We start from the raw sequence: 27,005 nt of genomic DNA, 5'->3' as shown, positions 1-27,005 counted from the left end.
TTGTGGAACATTGGGCCCCAGGAGCACGGTAGTGGGTGGACTTTGTTTTTCAATGATTTGTGCCCAGCCAGTCACTGTCTCTGTCTCTCTGTCTTTCTCTCTTTCTCCTTGTTTCAGGAAAACACAGTAACAGATATGGACCCTCCTCCCAGGGGTGTCATTTATTATGTGATTTTTCCAGCTACTATATAGTTGAACAGTCACTCCTCTGTGCGGAAAACCAAAACCCAGGAGGGGACCTCACATTTATTAAGCAAATAAGATCTTCCAGGCCTACCATATGAATCTGACAGATACATTTTCCTGATCTGTCCTCAAAAGTCCCCATGAGGTACCGGTAACTCCATTTTTCCAAAAGCCTAGGGAACTCAGTTTCAGAGAACCAGAATGATCTAGAGAAGCATAAAGAGAAGAGAGTGCAGACCCAGAAATGAACTCCTATCTAACTCCCACATCACTGTTTTGTCCATCTGAACTAGACTTCAGTTACTTGGCCAAAACACTAGCAGTTGTCTTATTTTTCCAGTGTTTTAGCTTGAATACAGGAGAAAGTTCTTTGGAAACTATGACTTGTTGCAAGGACATGAAGCAATACTCTTGTTGGGTTCTCTCTGACAGGGGCCTCTAAAGGCCAGACTTCCTGCTGTGCTCCCAGCAGAGGCTCCAGTGTCCCAGAGAAGCTGGGCCCGTCCCTGGCTCCCAGCAGTGAGAGAGGGCCCATCAGGAAATCATGATTATCTACGCTCTGCGCTTTGTTCCTGTTCTCAGACAACAAGGGACGGGGCTGGAGAGCCGGGCTAGGGGGTGGAGAAAGAGGAAGAAAAAACAGGAAGTGAAGTGGGGAGGAGAAGGAAGGAAATGAAACGGAAAACACAGGGACTCTGAAAAGTCCTTGGCCTGATGAGAAAGTGAATCCTGAGCCTGCCTTTGGGAGGCCGGCCCTGCCCTTGGGGAACCCCGGTCGCAGAGGTAAAGGGGGAGAGAAGCTTGTCTCTGGATTTGGGGTTGTGTTCGTAAAGTCCCAGCACAGAGCACAGCCTGAGGAAAAGGGAGCCCTGACACGGGGGCTGTTTCCTGTGCACGTGGGTGTAGGCAGCGAAGAAGGTGAATTTCTGAACTAGGATCCGGGGTCAGATGGCATCTCTCACCTTTTGCCGGGTGTACCACAGAAGGACCTGAAAACAAGAGAGAAGAGGTTGAAGTCATCAGGTATCAGGGTCACGGTCCCACCCCCACCGCTTTCTCTCCCAAACACTCTCAAAATTATAATCCATTTTCTGTGTATATGATAGGAACTTGATTCTCCCCCCTGAGGTCCAGCCAGAATCCCACTTTCTTCCACCACAAAACTAAGAAGGCCAGGCCGGTAAAATGCTAGGTCATTGCCAGACTGTGACTCTCTGGTACTTCCAGAATGTTCCCCGACCCATGGTGTCCTCTCAAAAGAGCCCCAACTCCCACTATACATCACGAAGGACACGGTCACCTGGTTAAGCTAACAACCACAGGAATAGATAACCCTAAGTGTAACCTGATCCTTCCACAGGGCTAATACTGTTAGCACTCCCCAGCGTCCTGATGGGGACCGGGAAGGGGACAGTAACGAGGAGCCCTCTGACAGGCAAACCTAGTCCCACCCATGCTAGCAGTTCCCAAACTCATTGTGCATCTGGAGAAGCTGACAGCAAGTACAATTCCATCCTGGAGTGGCGGTCAAAGCTTCTGGAGAGTTTCGATGTCACCATCCTGGCTCTGGTCCACGGACCAGCATTTGGGTCACTTATGATCTTATCCAGCCGCCAGCACAGCCCACCTCCTGCCTCCGACTGATGTGGTCACAGAGGCCCTCTCAGGGAAGGGCTCGCTTGGAGGATCTGCCCTCAACTCAGTGAGTTACTCCCCCGGCATCTAGACAGAGAGCAACGCGAAGTAAGCCCATCTCCGAGAGGAGTCCAAGCTTTTGAAGTGATGGCTAATGGCTTCCTGTTTGAGTCACCCTTAGGCCAGATGTCCCTCAGAGAGCGCAGAGGTCAGCAGGGAAGGACACTTAACAACGCCCGTCTCGGGTCCCCACAAGCAGCACAACCTCACACAATCCCAGTGCTGAGTGACTTCTGTCCCCTGCCATGAGGACTGTCGCCGGGGCTGCGGCCACGCCCCCTGCTCCACCCGAGACCGTCAGGGACCCTCGCGTCTGTACCTCCCTCATTCTGGGTCATTTTCTAGAAGGGTCATTGCTCCCATTTTGAAACTGGGGACACTGAATCCAGAGACATGAAAGGACTAATCCAGGGTCACACCACAGAACCCAGACGATGAGAGGCATCTCCTGACCTCCTGTCTACGACGTGTGTCTTTTTCTCCACGTTATGTGTCGCTGCCCTGTTCAGTGGAGGTGCAGAGAGCTCAGAACGGCGGTGTGCCTTCCACTTTTGAAAGGCTCCAGAAGTGAAAGGGCAGCGCAGGGCACACCAAAGAGAAGGCAGAGCCTGGTGAGAAGGCCCCGCATGGGTGGCTTGCTCCCGAGAGTCCCCACGAACCTGCAGCAGAGCCTAGACTGGGGCCAGGACACCTCCCTGCAGCCTCAGCCCCACGGCACCAAGAACACCCGGGGACATGAAAAAAACGGGAGCGGGCAGGATTTTATGATACAAATAGCCCCCATTCAGCAGGTATCCTCTGGGCATCAGGCATTGTTAAGCTTAGTGACCCCTGATACCTCCCAACAACCACACGAGAGACGTATCCCTCTTGCCTCCTTTCACAGATAAGGACACTGACGTGGTCCTCCAAGGGACTCAGCTTTTGGGTGGTAGGTAGAGCCAAGATTTCAACTCAGGCAGTCCGGGTGGACTTCCTGCTCTCAACCACTAGGGAATCCTCCCTTTCAGAGCAGTCACATTCAAAGAAAAAGAAGAAGAAAGAAAGAACGGGCGAGGCATACAGAAAAGCAAATTAATGGAAAGAACCAGGGAATTAAAGTAAGGACCCTGGGAACAGAGGACACCTTCATTCAAGAGGCACAGGAAGGCTCCCCAGGCGGAGAACACTGAGAGATGCCCCACAGGCCCACCCTGGAATCTGGACCCGCCCTTTCTTGGGTGCCCCGCCCCCAGTAAGTGATGTTCCGGCCTTGGTGTTTATACAGCGTTGTTCACGGGAAGAGGAAGTAGGTTGGGCCGAGGAGCACCATCCTTGGGGTGGGTGGAAGGGGCGATGATGTCTTGGGAACCCATCTTCCATGTCAAAGAGGGATGGCCCCACCGGGCAGGAGCCCGAGGGAGCCTCTGTCCAAAGTCCTCACCTGGGACAGCACACACATTCCCAGGGACACTAGGTTCTGGGGATGCTACTCACTTTTAGTCTCATGAAGACCCCGGGCGCAGGCCGGGACAAAGATCACCCATCACCATGTCACAGATGGAGGGACTAAAGCCACAATAATAACGGTCACGAAATAATAATAATAACAAGAATAACAATAGTGGCAATGCCATCCGTTGGTAGCTTATCATGTATCAAGAAATAAGCACTTGCTTGACATGGGTTATCACATAATGACACCAACTGTTGAGTCTCTATGATTATCCCCATTGGATAGATGAGATAAGCTAAGTAATTTCCTCAAGGTCAAAAAGCCAGCAAGTTATGAGAAAGGATCTAAACCACTCTCTATTTGACATTTTGGCCCATGATTTCACCTCGAAGGCATGTGTGTTACAAGACAGGGACATGCCTCAGTCACAGGGTACAGCCACGCTCACACACAGTCAGCCTCGGAGCCATTGGAGCACACAGATATAGGCTTTTCTTCAAATAGATCATCGACACTGCATCTCTGCTGAGTGTACATATAAGATGACACGCAATTAGGGTGACCACGTGATTTATCAGCCAAACCCAGATCCTTCTCAGAGTGAAAAGGAGGTATTAATGATGCCTCTGGGACAACAGACAGAGAGCAGGAGTGGCCTGGGCCCACAAGACATCTGGTCAACCCCCACATAATCCACAGGGCCTTATTTGTGGGGCTGCTTGTTTGGATGTCTAGTTGTGCTGGACTCTCCTGGGTGCCCCCCTGCTTTCCAACCCCTATAAATGCCCCTTTGCAGCCACTTACTCTCCTGTGCTCAGCAGAATGCCTTCTAAATCTGCTAGACTCAAAGGTCCTACATATAAAACAGGCTGATGTAATTTGATTATAAAGGAGCCACGCTATGATTCAAGAAGCAAGGCGTGACGAGTTTCGGCAATATATTTTAAAAGGACCATTGGGTTCCTTGGGCCCTCACACCCAGAACCTGAATGTGCAGCTGTTCTGATAACCAGTCAGTCCCCCAAACGGGAGGGCTCAGTGGCTCTCCTTTCTGGGGCAGCCTAGGGCAGTGTGAGAGCAGCCACCCAGCCTCACTGGAGAAACTGAGGCCCACTGCTAGGTGGACCCCACTTCCTCAGGGATAGCATTGCTAGGACAAGCCAGACTTCCTCCAAGACCAGCAGGTGCTGACCCTGACCTGGGGGGTGTTGAGCTGGAGCCTTTGGCCAGGGATCTGGCCTGGAGAGGAAGCCCTACTTAAGAATCAGGCCATAGCGGGTTGCATTCATTTAATCAAGGAACATCACAGCACTTGTAGTCCAGTGATTTCTGAGGACTCTAGAGAAACTCTTGGGCCTAAGGAAGGTTACTCATGCCTGAAGGGGCTGCTCTCAGAGACAATGGCTGCAGGCCTCATCCTGTAGTAACAGGCAGCAACGCCTGCTCTCTGCTTCCTGAAGCAGATTCTGCAAGTGATGATATTTGAGGAATAAGTGAGACCCTGAGACCCTTCTTTCTAAATTAGGCCATATTCACAGGTTGTGGGGGTTAGGGCATGGACTTTTGGGTGGGACGACCACCAATAAAACCACTACTGACATCGGTACTATCATTACCACTATTGATATGACTGTTAATGCCATTCACAGGATCCCTGAGTTCTAGAGAAGGGGAGGCCCTTGTCTATTGCCACCCAGCAGGTAGGCGGAGAAGCCAGGACTGGACACAGCTCTTGGGACTGGTTCCAGTTTCTTGCATCTTGGCATGTAGCCACTTGTGCTGGGGACACAACCTGGGAGCAGGCCAGAGTCCAGATGGTGATAGCCCAGAGTGTCTGGGCTCAGACAACTCTAGACTGTCAGAGGTCAATGAGTGAATGATGGCAAGGGGATCAAAACATGGCATTCATTTGCACTGTGCACTGACTGTGCACCAGGCCGTGTGCTCCACATCCTGTGGTCCTCCTGGAAATGGCTGTGCTCATTCAGATAAGGACTTAGAGAGTGACTCCGAGAGGCAGAGTGAGTAGCCAAGGTTGACTGTAAACTGGGGTGGGAGGGTGGGTAACACCTCTGAGCCCAAGTTCAATCCCTAACTCCCTAATACTGCATACTATAACTCATAGCTGGTGTATCTGGCATAGGGTGAGAGGGCCATCGGCAGTGGCAGGCAATGGCAGAACCAGGACATGAGCCTGGGTCTCGAGCAGAGCTCAGGAGCACTGAGCTCACATCTGTTCCATTTCCTAGGGTCGTGGCTTAACATCTGTCTGTCTTCTCTGTCACACCTCAACAGCGCTAAGGTAAGTGCCCCCCATGTGGAGGACAGGAGGACACCAGCTTCATTGACTGGACCTGTCAGGAAACTTGGCCCAGTTATTTAAGAAGTTCACATCTCATTCTCTGCACACCAGCAGCACAGTGGCTCCCTCCTCTTTGCGAAGAACATGTTTTACAGTATTGATCATGTCAACCGGAGGTTCTCCTCCGGCGTGGGCAGGGGGAGACACTTCTGAAAAGGAGTGGGACCAGCATCCTCTCCCGGATGACCCTGACCGTCAGTATAATTAAATCGCAGACAACAGGGGAGTTTCTATCGTCCCTCCTCCCTCCCTAGGCAGCAACCATAAGATTGCTGCCTTTCTGTAGGGAAAGGGCCACAACCTCATGGGTTTGAGGCATCAACATCTGACAGCCGCCTTGTCTGCACAGGCAGGCGGCAATAAGACAGAGACAGACAGTCCAGCCTGCAGAGGTTGTGCCCAGCCATCCCCAGTGACACAAGCCGAGAGGACACCTTGATGTAGCAGGAATGTTTTATAGGCAGTCAGGGAAACCTAAGTCTACTCCCAATGTGGCCTTGGTTGGGCTGTGCGACCTTTACTTAGTCACTGTTTCTCTCTGATCTGCAGATGGAAAGTCTATTAAATGCAGATCTTTCAGCAATATATACCAGCAGCTTCTCTGGGCCACTTTGAAGATCAAATGAGCTTTGTCTTCTAAAGCATCAAAGCTACTTATGCCCATGTTTTCTCTTTGCCACTGGACAGGGAGCTGGTTAAGAGGAAAGGCATGTCTTACTTCTCTTCAAGGGGGAGTTATAGCTCTTGTAACTAGCCCAGGGTCCCGCAAAAATGACAAGGCTCGATTGTAAAATTTGGCTTCTTTGAAGGCTCAGCGTGTCTGGGGACGAGGAAAAGAGGTAGCAGAGACAGCAGGAAAAGAGACGAGTGTCAGGCTATGAAGGGCTTTACCTGCACTGGTGCTTCCTGGGATGCTGCCCGTGAGTTAGCACATCTAACGCTTTTCCAAGTGTTAGTGGGGGGGGTGAAGCTGTGGCAAGTGCCTGGGGTCTTCAGCCCATCAGCTGTGAACTGTAACTTCTTTGCACCTTGGCCTCTGTTTGTCCATTTCATGTGAACTTTAGAAAATACAACTGCTCCTCACTATGTGGGCAAAGTGGGCCTAGCCCATGAGAGTAAAGGATTGCTCTGAAGCTCAAGGCCAGGGCTGCCCAGGAGTAAGAAGCTAAGAAATGGTGCCATGGCCAGATTGCACTGAGTGTAATCTGAAAGCCAGTCCAGCTGGAGTCATGTGCCACCCAAGTCCCTGTGGCAGGGATGGGTTCCCGCATACTGTGCCAACATCGCAGGCACTCAGGCTCCCAACGCCGCACGTGTGTCCTATGTCTGACGCCATCCGAACGCCGCAAACCACCTATGAACTCCCCACCAGCTCCTGGCCTGTAGCAACAGAGGGCCCTTTCTAGGTGGCTTCTGTTGGGTGTTTGATAGAGATAGCGCCTCTGCCGTGAGACCAGAGGGAGGCAGAGCACTGTGGGTTGAGAAGATCGTGAACCGGGCTCCCATCTCTGCTTTGATCCCACATCTCTACGACAGCGGGCAGGTCACTCCCTGCCACCTGCATAATGAAGAAGGCCTTGGAACTCGGGACTCGGGCTGTCTAGAACAGCCCATCAGTGGACCCCATCTATGGAGTAAGAGCCTAACCTGGGATACATACAGCGATTTGAGAAAGTGATTTCCTTCCAAGGCAGGTCTCTGCTAAACTACCAGGCAAATGGTTCTCCTCCTGCCCAAAGGCCGGATCTGAATCCAAATCCATCAGGGACACGCTGAGGTCCAGAGGGTGTCTGGAATCTGTCCGCCTGTTACTGATTCCGGATGGCTCCAGCCGGGGTGAGTCATTTTCCCTTCCCGGTTTTCTCACGTGAGCCTCCGAGGTTGTGCTACTTAGCTCGTGCTGTTTCCCAGCGAACTCTTGTTTCCTGACCCTCCACGGGAAGACCCCATCTCTGTTACCTCAGACGCCGTGAGGCTGGCTGTCCTTCGCCTCGTGGACAGGGACAGACACGCTGTCACGCATCTGGCGTGTGGGACATCGGGGCCTTTCCATCCTTCTCAGTAAGGGCAAAGGGTCACAGTCAACCCAGGGAGGAGTGACTGAGAACTGACCTGCGTCAGCTGGGAGACGGCTTATTGCGGGGGACCACGGTCACCCTGGCCTAGGCAGACAAACCCTGGGGACTGCGCTCATGCACCGGCACAGCTGGTCCCTTCCTGGGCCCCCCACTGCGAGGAGAATCGGGAGTCATGCATCAGCATTCAGCACGGCCTTCACACTCAAGCCTCAGAGAGACGGTGCCCTCCTCAACAGCACAGGGCTGCAGGGGGGGAATGTGGGCACCCCCTTGTCAGGGTCCCAGACCCCCATACCTTGCCAAAGGCAAAAAAGCAAGTGGGAGCTGCAAACAGGAAAACGCCTCTGATCTGAGCCCTGTGGAAGGATGACCAGAGAATGTGATTTCCTGTGAGGCGCACGGCCTTCTAACAAGAATCCACTTTCCAAAGCCTTGCATTCAGGTCTCTCCATCACCAGGTCCTTTACATGGCCATCCTTTACACAAAGTCTCAGTTTAAGCCCAAAGGGCTTTACTGCAGTTTGGTGTTTTCTTGCCTGTTCTGCAGCCTTAGGCTTATACCTCCATACAGCTCCATCCTTCCAAGTCAGCAGCCGCCTCACCTCCTCCAGGAAGTCCTCTCTGATACTCTGCTGACCTCTCCCTTCTCTGAACTCCCATAGCATTTTCTGTCTGTGCCACTCTGCATTAGTGTCTGTGGGGGGCTCCCTCACTTTTTTGTCTGGACTGTTGTGCCACTCCCTAACTTGTTTCATCCTGCCTGGACTCTGGCCCTGTGCTCTGCGGAAAGAAATTTCTAAAGCACACTTCTGACGATGTGTCTTCTCTTTCAGCTCTTCTCACCGCCTTCAGGAGAAACTCCAAATGCCACATCATGCTCCCGCCCTTCCTGCGGGGCCGCCCACATTCTAGTCACACTGAACTGCTTCCCAAGGTTATGGAATGAGGTGGTACCAAAGTTGGGATGAGAATCCAGGTCTTTCAATAACTCCCAGCTCCCCAAGATCTCAGGCTGGACCAGAGAGAAGGAGCATATGGCACTGAACCATGACCAAGTGGAAAAAGCCAAGACCAGCTGAGTTCTTAGGCCTGATGAACTGATACTGTAATGACAACTAATGACAACCAGGCAATCCTTCAAGCAATGGAGTAGGTGAGCACACACCTGAGGCTCCCGACATAAACTAGTTCTCCCTTCACAGGTGTGGAAACTGGGTCTTACAGAAGTTCAAGTTCATATCCAGACTAAAACTCTAGCCTACTCCCTATTCCCATCTCCCAGAAAGGTATGTGCAATAGCCCTGTGGCCATCACTACCCCATATCTCCAGGCATCTCACACTCAATATGATGGATGCTGACCAACAGCCCTTACGTAGCTCCTGCTCAGGAGTTGATTCAATCCAGGCGATCCTAAGACCGGAGCTTTCCTGCTTCTGCAGATCCTCAGGTGGGAAGATTATGAAATCAAATGTTAACAGGAGAGGGAGAAAATCCCACTCTAACTGTTCTGTGCTTATCCAAAGGGGTGATCAAAGCCTTCACCAGGCTAATGCTTCCCCATGGCACCTTCCAGTGTAAGTGTATCTGTGGACGGGGAAGAGAGAAGGGGCAGAAGCAGTCCAGGAGAGAGCAAAGCTATCTGAGCAGAAGCACACGTGAGCCCAGTGGCATCCTGGAACCAGCTGGCACCGGCCAACCAGAGCCAATTATACATGTCTTCTCCCAACTTCCGGTTCAGGGATGTCTTTTTGAGAAGAAACTGGCCAGGGCGGGGGTACTTGCACCATGACATTGGCAACCACTCCTAATCAGGTTGGCTTTGCTTTTGTTCTTCCCAGAGCATCAGTGACTAAACATTCACCACCCCACCACTGAGTGGATCCACAAGAAGGACACTGGGTTGGGAAGACAGCAACTGAAATTATAACCTTAGCTCTTTCCTGACTCACTGTTTGATAGGCAAGCCTGCCCTTCCTGGCCCTCAGTTACTTTAGCTATAAAAGGGGAGCAAAAAAATCCTTCCGCCTAACTACATAAACTAGGACAATAGACAGAAGGGCGTTTTGGTAAATGTAAAGTCTGAGGACGTATTTGGCAATGTCTGTGGACATTTTTGGCTGTCCCAGCTGGAGCGTGTGTGTGGTGTTCCTGGCACCCAGGGTAGAAGCCAGGGACGCTGCTGAACATCCTGCAAAGCCCTGAGAGTCTCCCACCATAAAGACTGATTTGGGCCCAAATGTCAGTAGTGCCTAAGTTGAAAAACCTTGATGGAAGATTTTCACACACTTTAACTGTCCTGTACTTACCTGAAGAGGTGATCGAAGTCCTCACCAGGCTAATGCTTCCTTGTGGGACCACACAGTGGCCCATTCAAGGTCCCTCAACACATCGGCGTGTGGGAGAAACATTGAGGGGACTTGGATGAGTTTACAGGAATCCTACCCAGACAGCAGATGGGTGCAGAACACTGCAACACAGGCGACAGAAAGGACCAGGACAAGATACGGTGCCCGGCACAGAGTACATGCTCAATAATAGATTGTGGGAAAAGCGAACGGGTCTGAAATCCTGATGGGCTCCTTCCTGAAAGCCCGCACGCCAGTGCGCATGCGCATGCCCTCCCCCCAAGGTGACACCAGGTGCAAGGATGTAACTAACACAATTTCACCTCCTCTGGGAGGGACATGGTGTCCAGTTCCAGTCCTGGAGACTCGGGTTAGACAAATAATCACCAGTCTGGCAATCGCAGCAGCCGTGGTCAGAAGAGCAATTTTATTAAAGTTACTTTCTAATCTGAGTTGAAACATCTTGAAAGGTGAGGTTTTCAACCCTCCCCTGGGGAGGCAATTGTTAAAAACACACAGCAGGCAGCCTTGCTTTCCACACATTCAGAAACCACTTTTTTTTTTTTTTTTTAAGACAGTCCTTTTATCCCTTCGACCACATGGGATTGCAAATGCACTTAGCACAAGCCACCCGAAGCGGAAATAGCGCTGGGTGAGCTCCACTCCTGTCGCTGCGGCCACCGTGGGGAGCCACAGCCGAAGCAGCCCTGGCAGGCACAACCCAGAAACTCCGAGGGAAAAAAAGCCAGGGTGGGCCACACATCAGTGGTCCCTGAGCCTCTGGGGCCTTGAGCCCCTGAGGCCTTGGGGCCAGGCTGAGCCACAAGCTCTTTCTGGAAGACCCCTGCACATCTCCCAGCTCCTTGCCTCTGTGCTGGGAGAAGTGGCCGATTTCTCAAGGAGGAGATGACAGGAGAGAGGACCTCCCTGCATGTCTCCCTGAAGATCTGAATCTGACCATAAACCATCTGACTCACAAAGCCCTTTAATTAAAAGCCCAAGGGTTCAGAGCTAATTCTAGATGTGACAGGACCCAGTGGCTTCTCAGGCACCAGAGCTGCGAGCAGAGTAATGAGGGTAATTTGGCCCTTCCTGGTCTGTGAATGACAACTCACTCAGCTATAAATTAGACTCCAAGGATGCCAGAGCTGGAAGCCACCTGGGCGACTGTCTGCTCTCCTCCTGCACCGTGTGGATGAGGAGCTGGAGGCCCGGGGAGGGGGGGTGCGGGCTGCCCCAGGCCCGCTGCTGAGTTTCTTCCTGACTCTCTGGCTGATGCAGTATTTTTGAGTGCCCAGAAGAGGCTCTTGTTCAGGTCCTTCTACCAAACTCCAAGGCTACTTGGAGCTCAGGAATAAGCTGGGTACAATCCAGGCAGGATTCACAGATGGGAGTAGAACAGCTTCAGCGAAAGAAATTTCAAAACCACTTACTGAGAACCAGCTCTGTCCTTGGCTGCACGTGGCCTTTCAAACCGCTCATCTCTCACTCATTTCTCACGTCCACACCCTGGTAACATGGGTCTCTTATGCCCGGCATGGAGATAAGGCAACCCAGGCTAAGAGAAATAAGGAAACGTGTGGAAGGCCAAACAGCTGGAGATTTTTCTTTGTTATTCTGATGTTCCTGCCTTGAACAGATTCTTTTCTTTTTTTAATTGAAAGTTGTAATGTCTAAAGCCATGCCATGATGGCTTTCTTCATCAGTGACAGTAAAATCCTTTTACTGTATTTTTAATAATCTGATTTCTTACATTGGAAGCTGGACTGTTTTTCATACTACTAACACTCAATAGTTTTGAATCTCCTTTAAGTACCAAGTACTTTACAACATAATCTCTTGTCGTTAACAAACAGCTTCATACAACACCTCTCCGTCATTTCACTGAGACAGATACAAAGGCTCCGAGCATTAAGGTCAATTTCCTGAGATCATACAGATCGCCCATTCATGGCAGAAGTGGGATTCTCACTCAGGTCTGTCTGCCTGAATACTGTGTTCCTTCTATCCTAACGACCTGCTTCTCCCCTGGTGACTTTGTTGACTCAGTGATAGATCAGACACCACGGATCTGGAGATGAACTTTCTCAAATGTTTCAGCTGAGCACAGTACCAAAGGCCTGGGTCAGGGTGGTGATAAATGGGGCAGCAGTGGTGACCTCATCTTGGGGCCTGAAGGCAACCACACACCTGATGGTACACAGGATAGTCACCAAACCCGGCCTGGTGGGCTGACTCCTTGTTTGGGGTACATCCGGAGGGACAGTGACAGGGAGGAAGAATCCCACCATGACCCACCCTGTAGCCAATTGCTATCTTCCTGAATTTCTCTAGGATGAAGATTCGGAGAGCAAAGCATGGTGACTCTCTCATGTTCCCTAGCAGCTCCTGAGCTATGAGAAAAGATACATACATGAAATGACAATGAAGATACAATGTGGCAGCTGTTGCAATGGGAATGAATGGGCTGATGTGACCGTGCCAGTAATGGATGCCTGAGCCTCATGGTGGGAATCTGGGGGATTAAGGCTTCCTAGGAGGACCTGCACTGAGTCCAGAATCCATGCAGGACATAGCCACGGAAATGAGGAACGTGAGAAGGAGAGTGGGAAGGGGGTGGTGCTCGGGTTCAGGTAACAAGGAGACAATATGTATGGACAGAAGTGATGTGGCTTATGAAGTAAGAACTCCATGTGCTGGGGTAAGGCTGGGGTCTGCGTACATGATGGGGTGCAGCGGGAGGGAATCCTGAACGGAAGCTCGAGGCGGGTGCTGAGCTAGAAGACAGAGTACCAGCAAAGCCTCAGAAAGGACCCTCCCCTCCGAATGGGAGCTAGATCGTAGGGTTCCCCTTTTATTGTTTTCCCATGGCAGGGCGATACCATCAGGCTCGTATTCTAGATCACACGTCTGCCGGTGTGGATGTGTTGGTACAGGGACCGTAGTCCATTGCATTTCCACTCCAGCTTCCAATTATTTAATCTCTAAAATGCTTAAAAACGTGGTGTTCCCACCATATCCCAAAGCATAAGAAGAATAAAAGGAGACAGTTAATAAAAGGATTATTAAAGATTAAAAAAAGATGGGAAGCCTATATAAAGAATCATAACCAGCTTCTCCCAGGCTATTTCAAGGAGAGCTAGGCATAGTGAAATACCCACTCCAAGAGGATGAATTGGGAGGGAGATTATGGGACCTGGAGCAGAGAACACCCCCTCCTACAGCCAGAGGCATTCCTATCTGGACGTCCTACCCAGTACTGTGCCCGCGGAAGCACTCTACCCTCAGCACTTGTGTTCGGGGCTGATGTTCTGATCCCTTCGAGGGCTCTCACGAGGCAAAAAAGCAAACAGCGGACACCTGCCTTTCCTCCTGACCCAGTCGATGGCTCCAATTTCAGATCAAAGAATTAGTTTCAGAAAGCCCTTCTTGACTTGGAGAGAAGTCGGGAAAGCACACCTGGTATTCAGAGGATATCTGTCTTAAGGGGTGGGTATACGGATGCCTAGTTCATGTGTTGTCCCTCTCAGTCAGCCCTGACTCTGTGGGTGTCTGACTCCTGCTGAAATCAGATAGATAAGACAAACCCAGAGCAGGCCCAGTACCTGGAGCGCAGGGCCACTGGGTGTGGGACAAAAGCTTCCTTCCAAGAGAACAGAGCGGCTTCCAATCATTGCACAATTACCTCTATTAGCATAACGTCTCCTCTCCTTCTGCCTTCTCTAAAACACTTTCCTTTTCCATCTAAGGAAGAAGGCAGAGACTGAAATTGCTGCCACCGAGAGGGGGAAAAAATATCCGTAAAATTTAAACCATGGGGCATTTGTTCAAGACTCTTGGGTAATAATGTCTCTTGATACGTAATTCATGATAGCCTTAAAGCTTGGCCTACTTCTGACACCGAGATCATACACTTGGGGGAAGTCAGGGAGGCAGAGGGAGAAAATCACTTTTAAATGGTCCCACTGTACTGTGTCTTTTGAGTAAAGCCAGACAATATTTTGGACCATTCTTTTCTACCATAAGGGCTTCCCTTAAAAAGCTTTTTTATTTTTTTTCCCCCTCTTGTAAATTGAAGAGGCAGCATATCATCCAGTTTCAGTTTTATCTTCTGTAACACTAGATAAAAGATGAGTCTGGATCCATCTGTTAGCACATACAGCCTAGAAACTGTGTGAAAGCAATCTCTCTCTCTCTCTCTCTTTCTCTCTCTGTCTCCCTTTCTCTCCCCGCCCCCCCCCCCCCGTTTTGCAGAAAAGGGGGGAAAATCCACACTTTTAAAAAATTTATCATCAGCAATCCTACCCAATGCCGACCAGATAGCAGCACTTTTCTCCTTTTATGGGCAGAGTCAGGAGGAAGCCAGCCTTGCCACAAAGGCTCGTCCCCCTACGCTGCCACATGAATTGGGATGCCGGTGTTGGCGGCAGGCCAGCCCATTCCCCCACAGCCCGGGGTTCCAACCTCACGGAGATCGGAGATCGGTGAGGATCCCCCTGGGTGCCATTACCTGCTCGAGTGTGAGCCCACTCGAGCGGAGGCTGAGAGACCGGCAGAGCAGCGGGAGGGTTTCTGTCCTCTGGTACAAAGGCTGTGCTCCTGGGGTGGATTTGCCTGGGGAAATCAGCAGGCAGGCTGCCCGGGCCCCATCTGGGTCACTTGGCATTTCCTATGGCACTGCCAGGCAGGGTGGCACCATGCATTTCCCCCTCCCCAGGGCTCTGACTACTGCTTCACCCAACAATTCAGGAAATGCCGCGCACGGCTGATCAGCCCAGACGCAACAGAAGAATCAGAGCCCGAGGGCGGGAGGTGGCCTGGATGGGCCCTTGCTGGCATTCATCTCTCCCATCTCCAAAATGACCTCCCTAAAGTCCAGGAATGCAGAGCTCCTTTGTTTCTTCAGTGCAGAAGCTGTGTGAATCACAGAGTTCCAGAAATAAGCATGTTTTATGTCATTAACGAGGTGAAACTCAAGTATGCCTGGTTCAGAGGAGGACTGGGGGGCGGAGGTGACAAGTACCAGTGACCAGGGACTGCCTAGGTCACTGCACTTCAAAAGGCTCCTGTGGTTTTTAGGGAGGGCCCAGAGCCCCAGCTACAGGCCAGGCGCTCCGCACTCCGGAGTGTTGACGTCCTGCGGGTTCTGCCTCTGCGGAGTCACACGTCACCCCTCCTCCTACCTCTCCTCCCTCCTCCCGCTGCCACTGCCCTAATTTAGGTCCTTCTTCTCTTTCTTTCTTCTGGACGGTTCTGCACACACAGCCAGATGACTCTTCCCGAAGCAGCACAGCTATTCCCACATCACTCTGTGGCTCCAAAGCCTTTAATGATTTCCCCGTTGACCAAGAAATAAAGCCCAGAATCTAATTTCTAAGACTCTCTTCATCAGGTCCTGGCCACAATTCCAGGCCCTGTCTCCCACTTGTCTCTCTCCTTCCCACACCCTTCCCTCCAGCTCAGTGCCCCCTTTCCAGCTGTCTCCCCTGCTCTAGCGTTCCCTCTGTCTGAAATAGCTCCCTCTTCTCTGCCTTCTCATTTCCAAATCCTGTCCATCCTTCAAGGCCACATCCAAAGGCCACTTCAGCCATGGACTCAACCTTGATCCCCAGGGGAAACTTCGGCGACCTCTGAACTTCCATAATTTTATCCTACCTCAATTGCTTCCTGGTGCTGTAACAGAGCCCAGACACCTTGGTTTTCTCTCTTAGATGGTAAGATAGCTGAGGGCAGAGGATTGTGCATGTGACTTAAACACACTCATGCCACCCAGATAGGTCCTGGTACACCAGGGTAGCCACTAACGTTACCTTAGTAATTAGTGGGGATGGCTCCGGGCTTGCTGACATAAGCTATTTTGTGGGGGCCTGGCTACTTGAACAGATCACGTCACTGCCGTGTAGAATATCATGAAAGGAGCACACAACACATGAAGGGCACACGCTGGGTGGGCAGGGACCCAGTGGGCCACACCCATGACTTCCAGGAGCCTAAATCCAATGATGAGTTCTCAACCTTCATCGTCACTAGACCGTCATCAGTGGTGACACAGTTGAGTCTTTGTTCCAAAAAGTCTTAGTTATCCGACCCCTAGATCATAGTCTCCTTTTGCTCCCCCTAGTTAACGTCTGCTCCTTCTTACTCTCTTTGGCTGGTTCCTTGGCTTTCTTCCCAAACTTCACCTTGGCATCTCCTGGGATTCAGGCCTTCAAGCTCTTTCTTCTCTATCAGGACTCACACTTTTGGTGACCTTATGCGGGTTCATGGTTTTAAGTATCATCTCTATTTCGATGAATCTCAAATCCATAATTCTAGTGTTGACCTCTCCCTTATTAAAAATAACCACAGCCTCCTCAAAGTCTACACTTGGACGCCTACCTCAAACGTGTCACAGCCCCAGACTGAACTCCCCGTCTCCTCTCTCTGTGCAGCTCCCCAGCCCCCAGTCTTTCTTCATCTCAGCTAATGACAATTCCATCCGTCCAGTGTCCTAGGACAGAACGTTGAGTCATCCTAGCCTCCTCTCTTATTTCACGCCCCACATGCAATCCTTCCAAAAATCCTCCTGGCCTTACCTTTAAAATATCCAGCATAGATCAAAACATATTCCCTTTACACTGCGCTCCATTTTTTTCCATTGCTTTTTTGACCTTCTAATATACTAGAAGGTAATAAATATCACTTTATTACCTTCCCCTGATTTATTATTATTATTGCTTTATTATCTACTTTTTCCCCTCACTGATGTAAGCCTTTCCCCAGAGCCTAGAACTACACATCCACAAAGCAGGCTTTCAGTACACGGTAGTCCAATGCTTGAATGGATGACTTTAGTCGACGAGCTCTTAACTGTAGCTTAAAAAATACACAGCATCCAGCCACAGAGAAAGGCATCTGTAGGCAGGGGAAATGTAAGAAGCAAGGACCTAGAGATACACCCTTCTCCACTGTCTTAAGACATAGCACTGTCTCGAAAGCCTACTGGAATTATATAAAACCACGGAAGGAACAGACCTGAACCATTCGCAACTTGTCCAGACCAACCAAGGAAAGGTCCAAGGGACTTCAGTGAATAATTATGCTTTTGTTTTATAAAAAATAGATACAGTCAAAATGAAACAAAACAACCCGAAGTCAGTAAATAATTGTGTCTCAACATCCCCTCTGTAATTTTATTTACCTTCCACATTTTCCACATTTCCCCCCCAGGATATTACAAAAGGAGTATCCGGTTCTGTCTGTATTCACCTACAATTCAATATCCTGTGTGTGTTTTCAGGACCAGGCCCGTGGCAGTCTTGCTCCCTGTCATTCCCTCAGTGCCCACCCAGACAGAGTGTTTTCAAAGTATTTATCTGAGCAAGGAAGGCATGTGTAAACGCCTTCTGGATGTGTCCTGCCAGGACCGGTTCCATGATATAAGAACATATTCTGAGAAATGACTCTCCACCAGACTTTCTTTGAGGCAGAAAATGCATTAGCTCTCCCTTGCCCCCAGGACCCAGCCCCATGGCCAGTGTCCAGCACTGTCGATGCCTAAAATCAAGTTCATCTACCTACAGGACCGAAGTGATAAAGGATGCCCACATACATCCCACTTGTTGACTCAGCCCTCTCTGCTCTGTTGCTGGGATCTGACCCAAAGCAGAGCACAGGCCTCGGGGGAGGTGGGACACTCCATTTCGCTGTCATGTCCACCTGCCCCACAGAGAGGTTATGACGGGAACCAGAAAGGCTCTGCTCTAGGACCACCCTCTTTAGTGGACAGGTTGAATCACCAGCCTCAGTGCTTGCATCCAGAAAAAGGACACCCTCATAGGCTATGATGAGGATCTGCATGGCCCTTCGGAGGCTGCTCGCATTGATTTCAGCCTCGGAGGACCATTTCTTCTCAGGGCGCTCCCTGCCGCGTGCCCCCAGGGAGCTGGAGCTGATCACGCTCTTCAAGAGGCATCTGTTGTGCGGGTCCTGGGGCTTAACTACTGGTCTCTATCCAAAGACTCCTCTATGCATGCTTCCTTCGCAGATGTTTGTGAAGAGATCTGCCATTACCAAACTCAGAAGCATGATTAGGGGCTTTGGGCTCTGATTAGAATCAGGAATTAACTGGGCTAAATCATAAAAGATGACTCCAGCCTTGCTGTGCATTCTTTCTTCTACTTTTGGAGGGTCTCTACCATAGAAGGGGCAGATTATTGCTATGGGAGATGAGAAAGGGAGCAGAAAACTGAAGCAGGGTGTTTACTGCCATGCCACCAGCAAGTGCACGCACACACACACACACACACACACACACACAGGCACATACACACAGGGAGTAGTGGCCACCAGGCCTCCCAGGGACCAGAAGCTGATTGGATTTACTTCCTAAAAAGGCAAGACTTATCAAGGACAATGATGAACATCCAAATGAAAAGGTATGAATTCCCATTTTCATTGTGGTAGAAACCAGGGTGGGGGGCAAGACATTCTTGCAACTGAAAGTCACATTTCAGTAGAACCTGTGGACAAGTTCCAGGGGACAAGGGAGGTAAGCAGAACTCATCCACGAGTGCAAACACTCTTTTCATGTTTCCCCAGCACGAGGGTACTTCTATGACCACTAACAAAAATCACACATGGCTTATGGCATTTATTTGCCTCTGAGTTAATCGGCTCCCTTCTTCTTGGCTTGTATATTGATTCCACCAACAAGGATGCACCCTGGGCTGGTGCAAAGGGGGACTTGGGGCCAGAAGTTTTGGTCTCAACTAAAACCCTAAAACTGTCCTGGATAGGTAGCTTCACTCTTCAAATCTCAGTTTTCTTGGCCTGTAAGATGAAGCTTATCTGCCCAGCCACCTTGTAGGGCTGCTGGGGTCAACATGAGCCTCTGTGACAGCAGACTGCGGGCAGGGTCTGAGGCACAATCGGCTCTTCTCAAAATATGCTGAACCCAAATTGAAAGTCTGTAAAGTCAATGCCACTGTGTTTCATGAACCCCATGGAGCAATCCCTTCAGAGTGGCTGTATCATTTGGAAGGACAATGGAATGCATTCACCTGTGACTCCAATATAAGGGAGAAAGTCGTAAAAGCACTCAGATGTCACGAAAAGAATGCTCTGGAGGGTCAAAGCAGAGATTATTTACGGCTGGGAACATCAGGGGACGCTTTCTGGCAGAAGGGACACCTGATGTAGAAGGACGCCACAGTTTAGTTTCAAGGTTACGGCTGGATGGTTGTTCGTTTATACTTTAACACATAGAAAAGTCCAAACCATTATGCTTGATGATTTGGAGGATATAAGAAAAGAAAGAGAACATGACAAAGACTCTGTCCCTAGACCACTGATAACCATGCGAGTATAACACACACACACACACAGTATCTGTCTCTGGCAATGTGTGGTAAATGATTAATAAATAATTCAGAAATTTGGAACCATGCAGGGCAATCAACAGGGTGCTCTGCTCCTGCTCTTCCCTCTCTGGGCCTCAATCTTCCCATCTGTAAAATAGATGGCTTAGACTAAATAGACTTTTTTTTCAATCATGCAGCAAAGATCTGCTGCTGTATGCCCAGACTTGGGGGAGTCAGTTGGTGGGTTCAAGGTGGCCAGAGCCCCCTTCCCCCATCCTGGCCTCTTGCCTTGGCCACAAGCAGCTTCAGCATGTCCTCTGTGGGCTGCACACATGGCACCATTTTCCATGTGACAATGAGATAGACCATATTAGACAATCCTTAGTCCAGGTGATCTCTGAGAATCCTGACTATTCGGTCAACCTTTCAAGTGGAATTGGAATGTTGCTCTGAAAACGAAGGACCTTGAATTGGATAAGAGCAGTCTTAGAATCCAGAGAAGCCGGTCCATACAAGGGGAGAGAGTTGGGGGCATGGTCCCGGGAAGGAGCTCAGGCCTTCCTCATTGCAACTTTTAATTTTCTTTAAGTATATTTGTATTTATAAAAATGGTCTCTGTGATGGTGAATATCCCAGGTCAACTTGCTGGGACATGACGTGCCCAAATGCTGGTTAAACATTATTCTGCACATGTCTTTGAGGATGTCTCTGCCTGAAATTCACATTAAAAATATTTTATTTTATTTAAATTCAATTAATTAACATACTATATATTTGAATCAGTAGGTTGAGTGAAACAGATGTCCTGCCAAATGTGGACGGCCTTATCCAATCCCTTAAAGGCGTTAACAGGACAGAGGGCAGAGTATGGGAGAACTTGTGCTCTCCATCTATCTGTCTTTGAGCTAGCACACAGGTCTCCTGCCTTCCTTCTGGAAGAGCCATCGGCTTGCCTGGTTCTTGGGCCTTCGGATTAGGATAGAACAACACCAGCAGCTTTGCTAAGTCTCCATCTTGCCGACTATGGATCCTGGACTTCTTGGATACACATGTGTATTTCCTATTGGTTCTGTTTCTCTGGAAACACACTAACCCTTACCGGGTACCAGGGGATGTGTTAATTTGCTGAAGCTATGAAACCACATCTGACATGCTCTCCCTTCTGAAAAGATGTGTTACGGCCATGATCTGTGTTAATGTGGTTCAGGGAAGAGACATTGAGCTTTCCTACATCATCATAGTTGATACGAAGCAGAGAAATGAACAACTCTATTCAAATCCTAAATGTGGTTGACCTTTGAATAACACGGGTTTGAACTATGCAAATCTACTTATATGTGGATTTCTTTTTACAGGACAGTATTGTACATGTGTTTCTTCTTCCTTATGGTTTTCTCCATAACATTATCTTTTCTCTAGCTTATTGCAAGAATGTAGTATATAAAGCATCAGGTACAAAATACGTGTTGACTGTTTATGCTATCGGGAAGGCCCCCGGCCAACAGTAAGCTATTCCTAATTAAGTTTTGGGGGAGTCAAAAGTCATACAGGGATTTGTGACTACTCACAGGGTGGAAGCTTCTAACTCCCATGTTGTTCAAAAGTCAATGTTAATGAACCAATGTCTAAATTTGAGGCAGGTCTGGGATATGTTCCGAAATTCAAAAGACCTTGTCCAATGTTGGCTTTGTCATTTGTGAGCTAACGGATTACAGATAAGCCCCTCAGCTTCCTCACCTGTTCCAGACACTTTGGCAGAATTACTAAAATACTCTTAAATCGGATGACACCCAGTTTAGAGCATTAGTAGGGCCATGGCTGCTCGGTCCCTGTCAGTTTCCAGTTGCCCTGTTAGAGACCAGTTCTGCACAGCCCTTCAGGTCCTGCCCGACTTCCAGCTCTCCCCTCACCACTCCGGCTTCATTTATCCCCCACACACCCTGCTGACACTTTTCTCCTGTCTTTGAACCAGCAAAACGAACTCTCACTTTCTATTCCTTTTGCCTTGTACAGTCCACCTCTCTCTGCAGACTGGGCCAGGACTCATCTCCCACCTCTTTCAGGAGCGTGCTCATCAGACCGCCTCCTCTGAACCACCTGTAGAGACACGAACCTCTTTCACTCTTTCCTGGCAATACCCAGTTCCATTTCTTCCCATGGTGCTCTCCATGGCCTAGCGTAGTGCATGCGTGTCTGTGTGCCTATGCACGAAAGATAAAACTTGGGGCTCTGTTTTGTTTAGTGTCAAGGGATCAATAAATATTTGTCAACAAATGTAGGGAATACATTAATGAATGAACCAGCAGGTTCATTGCAGTCCTGTTGCCAGTGCACGTGAGTGGAACAGAAAACAGTCAGTTTAGGTAGAAACTGATGACAGGATGTGGATGGGAAGAACTCACACCCCAGGGAGCCCAGGCTGATTACGCTGACCTCTCTGCTCTCCCATACCCCTGCATGGTCGTAGAGTGGACCCCCTGTACAGGCAGCTGTTTCTCCCAACCACTAAAACCACCCTCACAAACATACTTCGAGCCAAAGTAGAAAGGTTTTCATGAACACAAATCCTAACTCACTTTGGCCTGAGCAGCGAGGGCCAAAGAACCCTCAAAAAGTTTGATGTGAACCTCATGCAACCGACCTCTATCTCAACCCTGTGCAGGGCCAGGGTTGGGATACCCGCATACGAGGGGCCGCATCCGCTTTCGGGTTCAAGTTGTGGCCCCTCCCACTGATCAGCTTTCAAAACCTGAGCCAAGTGCTCACATGAGCCCATGAGCTGTAGTTCCCTCTTCGATAAAATGGGCTTAAATAATAAGGTGCCATTTCTAGAGCTTGTGCCCAGTCAGGGAGACAACGGAGATGGGACTCAACCTGGAAAGCAGTGTCCAGGGACCCCCGAATGACACATCTCAGAGCAAAACGTCCTGCCCACCTAATGCCAGCGAAAGGGGAAAATGATTAAAATGTAAATAAGGCCTACATTTTCCATTATTTCAAAAACACAGCATTCCAAATGAGCTGTTTCCTTTTGCTAATAATACCTGTTAATCTTGGTGACAAGAGAGTTAGAGGTTGAAATAGATTTTGAAATTTCTGGGTGCTCTGGATGGAGTTATTTAAATTCAATGCCGTTAAGAAGAAAGGTGACTCTGAATGACAGACGAACGAGCAGAATGACATATCGTGGTTTTCAAGTTCACAATATGGTACACACTGGCCTCTTAGATCCTTGTCTACTCAAGGTCTTAGAAGAAAAGAGCTGGTGAGGGCTTGGAAGGACCCCCTAGAGGATCTTATATGCATGGGAGGTGCCCCCTGCTGTATGGGGCATCTGGGTGGAGGGGCACAGGCCTGCCCTTCTTCTGGAACGCTCTCACCTCAAACCAGCTCTGAGCATGCTTCCAGAGTCGCCCACACGTCACATGCAGAGGTCCCACACCTTTGACAGACAGGTGGCAACTGCTTGACCCAGGCCATCACGTGAGGCCCAAGACAAAAATGAACAACATCCCTGCACAGTCCGTTGTGTCTCAGCTGAGCGTTGCTTTGGAAATCTCTTGCCTGAGTCACCATCACAGAAATATGAGGCCCGCAGCCTGACTGACTAGAAGTCCTGCCCTAACAGGAAGTCTCATAGGCCCCCTGTCTAAGAGGCTCAAGGGACAATGGGGACCAAGGCCCTTGGTCTGGTTTCTGAGGAGTTTTCCAGTCTCCGCATCTTGTTACGAGACTGTTCCAGACAGGAGCATGGCCACATTGGCTGCAGGGCCCTCCCTTCCTTACTACTCATCTCAGTCCCTCAGTCCATGGGGTCCCATCTCCCAGCCGCAATCCAAGACTTTACTTCTTCTCTGGCTCTCCCTTCAGTGCCGAGGCTGGACGGGATGGATTGTGGGTATCCTGAGCACTACTGATGCTAAACAGAGTTCCAAACCCTTCCCATGTATCATCCCGTCATCTTCTCACAACAGCCTAGGAGGAAGATACTAGTATGATCCATACTTTGCAGATAGGAACAATGAAACACAGAGAATTTGAGTAACTAGCCCAAGACCACACAGCTGGGGAGTGGAGCAGGGCCCATGCCCACTACCTGCCTTTGGCCCTGCCCTTGCATCCTGGCAGCTTGGTTTTCTTCTCTCTAAATGTAAGAAACTACCAGGGAGGCAGGTTAGGAACAACAACAAAAGTTAGGGAGAATAATATGAGCTCTGGAAAGCCCCAGAGAAAGACACAACAATGGTCAATCGCACTGTTATTGTTGCCCCTGATGAGGACAGAGATCCTCGACAGGGCTGGGGACCTTGAGTTATGTTTGTACCAGAGTTCTTTGATATAATGACATGAGTTTCAACATAAAAGAAGAAAAAGGCTTCAGAATTTAAGAAATATACTGATAACCTTATTTATCTACTATACAGTTGAAGTCTATGCTTTGCCAAGTTTTCTCCTCTTAAATAGACTGTAGAAACCTTAATTATATTTGGCTTTTGAGTTCCCAGAGAATTAGAGCAGCTGTGATCTCATACAGTTATTCAGAACACCTAGTATATTCTGTTATCTACTGTTTTCCAGGCTCGGTGCTAAGTTTTACCCTCAGCATATTGGGGGTAAACCGCATCAAATCTCCTCCATCCAAGAGCATCGATCTTCTAGTGCAATCAAATGTTGGCTAAGTCAGCATATTTCAGTTAACTAAAATATTAACATAAACTAGCAGGTCATTATGATTTTACTAAGAACCTAACAAGCCCATCTTGTCCCACAGGTTTATGAGGTATGGGTTAAGCTACACTGTCTTCTCAACCATAAAAAGATTATATTGCCCGTCTGGCTGCCATGTGGCTTGCATGTCTGATCTCCCTGCCCATGGAAGGGGGAGCTCCATTGATAGAGGACCTGGCCATTTGTCCTGTTTAGCAAGTAGAATATAAGTATAATAACGCAGAAGTTTCAGGAAGCATTTCAAGTTTCTGTCACTTTTCTCACTCTCTTCCTTCTGTCATGAGCACAGCACACTCCCAGAAGTCACGTGTCCCTTCAGCCAAAGTCCCAGAATAGGAAATGTAGAGTTATATCACAGAAGGCAATCTACAGCCCCCAACATGGGACATAAGAAAGATGTTTGTTGCTACAACCACTGAAATGTGGGGCTATTTCTTACCACAGCAAAGCTGATGAATACACCACATTATCACATATAAAATCATTTCATATTCACAGGTAGTAGGTTGAGGACAGCAAAAAAATGAATTTATGTTCATTTTCTGGATGAAGTCCTTAAGACATAAGAGTGGTTATTAAAAACACTTGGAAGCTAAAGACCACCATGCTTAAGAACTTTTGGATCAACCAGGAAATCATGGAAGAACTTAAACAATTCATGGAAACCAATGAGAATGAAGACACTTCAGTCCAAAACTTATGGGTTATGGCAAAGGGAGTCCCCTAAGGGGGAAGTAATAACCATCCAAGCCTCCCTCAAACAAAACTGAAAAATCCAGAATTCACCAGCTCTCTTTATACCTTAAAGAACTGGATAATCAACAACAAATTAAGCCAACCCCACACAAGAAGGGAAATAACCAAGATTAGAGCAGATAGATAGAAACTGGAGATACAGTAGAACACATCAATGAAACTAGAAGCTGGTTTTTTGAAAGAATCAATAAGATTGATAAGCCATTGGCCAAAATAATCCAAATGAAAAAAGAAAGGACCCAAATTAATAAAATTATGAATGAAAAGGGAGAGATCACGACTAATACCAAGGGAATAGAAACAATAATCAGAAATTATTATCAACAGTTATATGCTGATAAGTTAAGCAACCTAGATGAAATGGATGCATTCCTGGAAACCTATAAACTTCCAAAAACTGAATCAGGAAAAAATTGACAACCTGAGTAGACCAATATCTAGTAACGTGATTGAAGCAGTGATCAAAAGTCTCCCAAGAAACAAGAGCCCAGGACCTGATGGATTCCTTGGAGAATTCTACCAAACATTCAAAGAAGAAATAACACCTATTCTCCTCAAGGTGTTTGAAAAAATAGAAATGGAAGGAAAACTCCCAAACTCTTTTTACGAAGCCAGCATTACCTTGATTCCCAAACCAGACAAAGACCCCACTAACAAGGAGAATTTCAGACCAATATCCCTCATGAATATGGATACCAAGATTCTCAACAAGATCCTAGCTAATAGGATCCAATAGTACATTAAAAAGATTATCCACCATTATCAGGTGGGATTCATCCATGGGTTACAATTATGGCTCAATATTCACAAATCAATCAATGTGATAGAACAAATCAATAAGAGAAGAGAGAAGAAACACATGATGCTCTCAATTGATGCAGAAAAAACATTTGACAAGATACAGCATCCATTCCTGATTAAAACGATTCAAAGTATAGGGATAGAGGGAACATTCCTCAATTTCATAAAATCTATCTATGAAAAACCCACAGTGAATATCATCCTCAATTGGATGATGAAGGCTGACAGCCTTCCCTTTGAGATCAGGAACACAACAAGGATGCCCACTCTCACCACTCTTGTTCAACATAGTACTAGAAGTCCTAGCAATAGCAATCAGACAAGAAAAAGAAATAAAAGGTATCCAAATTGGCAAAGAAGTCAAACTCTTTCTCTTTGCAGATGATGTGATACTTTATATGGAAAACCCAAAAGACCCCCAAACTTCTAGAACTCATACAGCAATTCAGGAATGTGGCAGGATACAAAATCAATGTACAGAAATTATTTGCTTTCTTATACTCTAATAATGAAAATATAGAAAGGGAAATTAGAGATTTGATTCCATTTGATTCCATTTACTATATCACTAAGAACCCTAAGATACCTGGGAATAAACCTAACCAAAGAGGTAAAGAATCTGTACTCGAGGAAGCACTGAACACTCAGGAAAGAAACTGAAGAAGACACAAAAAGATGGAAGACAATTCCATGCTCGTAGATCAGAAGAATAAACATTGTTAAAATGTCTATACTGCCTAGAGCAATCTATACTTTCGATGGAATCCCAATCAAAATTCCACAGACATTTTGTAAAGAGCTGGAACAAACAATCCTAAAGTTTGTATGGAACCAGAAGAGACCCTGAATTGCTAGGGAAATGTTGAAAGAAAAACAAAACTGGGGGCATCACGTTGCCTGATTTCAACCTTTGCTACAAAGCTGTGATCACCAAGACAGCATGGTACTAGCACAAAAACAGACACATAGACCAGTGCAACAGAGTAGAGAGCCCAGATATGGACCCTCAACTCTATGGTCAAATAATCTTTGACAAAGCAGGAAAAAAAATTAACGCTGGAATAAAGACAGTCTCTTCAATAAATGGTGCTGGGAAAATTGGGCAGCTACATGTAGAAGAATGAAACTCGACCATTCTCTTACACACAAAAATAAACTTGAAATGGATGAAAGACTTCAACATGAGGCAGGGATCTATCATAATCCTTCAGGAGAACATAGGCAGTAACCTCTTTGACATCGGCCACAGTAACTTCTTTCAAGATATGTCTCCAAA

At 48.3% G+C, this 27,005-nt stretch overlaps 1 protein-coding gene across 2 annotated transcripts in view; it reads right to left on the bottom strand.

Annotated features, from left to right (window-relative positions):
- The window catches only part of CYRIA (CYFIP related Rac1 interactor A), a 104,999-nt gene that overhangs the window by 59,976 nt on the left and 18,018 nt on the right, over window positions 1-27,005 (bottom strand). For both annotated transcript variants that reach the window (XM_059132600.1, XM_059132601.1), the window contains exon 2: window positions 1,149-1,175. The gene's annotated coding sequence lies outside the window, so the exon portion shown is untranslated. The remainder of the gene's footprint in view (window positions 1-1,148; window positions 1,176-27,005) is intronic.

Source organism: Mustela lutreola, chromosome 9 (assembly GCF_030435805.1).
Source record: "Mustela lutreola isolate mMusLut2 chromosome 9, mMusLut2.pri, whole genome shotgun sequence".
NCBI classification, from domain to species: Eukaryota; Metazoa; Chordata; class Mammalia; order Carnivora; family Mustelidae; genus Mustela; species Mustela lutreola.
Note: the sequence above shows the minus strand (reverse complement) of the source record. Positions and strands in the feature narration are given on the sequence as shown.